The following is a 2,472-nucleotide window of genomic DNA, read 5'->3' as shown; positions in this document are numbered from 1 at the left end:
CACAAATCCATACATTTGTAACTAATATACACATATGAGAGAGAACATGTGATGTTTGACTTTCTGGGCCAGGGTTACCTCATTTAGTATAATCCTTTCCAGATCCATCAATGTGGAGGAGATGATAAATTCCTGGACGAATACCATCTATCAAAACTAAACTCAGAGCAGATTAATCAACTCAATGAACCAATCAAACTCATGGACATTGAATAAGTAATAATAAAAAACACTTCCCCAGAAAGAAGAGTCCAGGACCAGATGGCTTCTCAGCTGAATTCTATCAAACCTTCATGGAAGAACTCAAACCAATCATTCTAAAATTGTGCCACACAATTGAAGAACAGGAAAGCTACCCAACTCCTTTTATGAAGCTAGTATCACCCTTATTCCAAAACCAGATAGACATGCCACAAGAAAAGAAAACTACCGGCCTATTTCCATAATGAACATAGATGCAAAGATCCTGAAGAAAATCCTCACAAACTGAATCCAACAACACATCAAAAGCATTATCCACCTTGACCAAGTAGGATTCATCCCAGAAACACAGGGGTGGTTCAACATATGGAAATCTGTCAATGTAATACACCACATAAACAAGGTTAAACATAAAAACTACATGATCATTTTGATAGATGCAGAAAAGGCCTTTTACAAGATACAACATCACTTCATGATCAAAACACTGGAGAGAATTGGCATGGTTGGTTCATATCTTAACATAATAAAGGCAATATACTAAGCCCCAAAGGCCCAAATAATACTTATTGGAAAGAGACTGGAAAAATTCCCATTGAAATGAGGAACAAGACAGGGTTGTCCTCTCTCACCTCTGCTTTTCCTAGATCAAGCAATAAGACAGGAGAAGGAAATAAAAGGGATACAATTTGAAAAGGAAGAAGTTAAGTTAGCTCTATTCGTTGATGACATGATTGTATATGTAAGAGACCCGAAAGACTCCATCCCAAAACTCCTGAAGGGGACAAAATCAATGCACAAAAATTAGTGTCATTTCTATATGCAAATGACAAAGATACAGAGAAAGAAATAAGGGACATGGTCCCATTCTCAATAGCAACAACAACAAAAATACCTTGGAATAACGTTAACCAAGGGGGTGAAAGATCTATACAATGAAAACATAAAAACACTCAAAAAAGAAATTGAGGAGGACTTGAGGAAACAGAAAGACCTCCCATGCTCCTGGATAGGCAGAATTAACATTGTGATGATGACAATCCTACCAAAGGCAATATACAGATTTAATGCAATTCCAATTAAAATCCCTACAGTGTTCTTCACAGAGAAGGAAAAAATGATCTCAAATGATATATGGCAAGACAGAAGGCCTCACATATCCAAACATATCCTCAACATAAGAAATAACTCTGGAGGCATCACCATACCTAATCTAAAGCTATATTACAAAGCCATAGTAATAAAAACAGCATGGTACTGGCATAAAAACAGGAGTATAGACCAATGCAATAGACTTGAGGACCTGGAATTTGGGTCAAGAAACTATAGCTACTTGATATTCGACAAAGGCCCTAACAATATAGGCTGGCAAAAAGGCAGCATCTTTAACAAATGGTGCTGAACAAAGTGGATAACCACATGCAGGAAACTGAAATTTTATCCATACATTTCACCATGCACTACACTCAAATCCAAATGGATCAAAGACCTCAATATAGGAACAGAAACTCGAATACTACTGGAAGAAAATTTAGGAAGTACGTTCCATGATACAGGAATGGAAAAAGACTTCCTGAACAAAACTCCAGTAGCTAATGATCTTAAACTGTCACTCAACCAATGGGATAACATGAATCTGAAGAGTTTCTTTACAGACAAGCATACAATAAGCAAAGCCAATATATTACCCACAGAACAGGTGGAAATATTTGCAGGTTATCCAACTGATAGAGGCCTAATCTCTAGAATCTACAAAGAACTCAAAAGTCTAAACAGTAAGAAGTCAAACACCCCACTCACAAAATGGGGCAAAGAGCTAAACAGGCAGTTCACAGAGGAAGAATTACAAATGGCAAACACACACTTAAGAAAATGTGCATCATCCCTAATCATCAGAGAAATGAAAATTAAAACAACTATGAGATTCCACCTTACCTCAATAAGGATAACAAACATCAAAACATCAAATGAAAATAAATGCTGGCGAGGATGTGTAGAAGTAGGAACACTCTTTCAGATTTTCAAACTTAGAGTCATGTATATTCTTAGAGTATGTCCTTATGATTTTCTGAATTTCATTGGTATGTGTTGCAATGGTCTTTTTCATCTGCAATTTATCTATTTATTTATTTATTTGAGAGCGACAGACACAGAGAGAAAGACAGATAGAGGGAGAGAGAGGGAATGGGCGCACCAGGTCTTCCAGCCTCTGCAAATGAACTCCAGACGCGTGCGCCCCCTTGTGCATCTGGCTAACGTGGGACCTGGGGA

Source organism: Jaculus jaculus, chromosome 6 (genome assembly GCF_020740685.1).
Source record: "Jaculus jaculus isolate mJacJac1 chromosome 6, mJacJac1.mat.Y.cur, whole genome shotgun sequence".
NCBI classification, from domain to species: domain Eukaryota; kingdom Metazoa; phylum Chordata; class Mammalia; order Rodentia; family Dipodidae; genus Jaculus; species Jaculus jaculus.
This window is presented reverse-complemented; position numbering follows the sequence as displayed.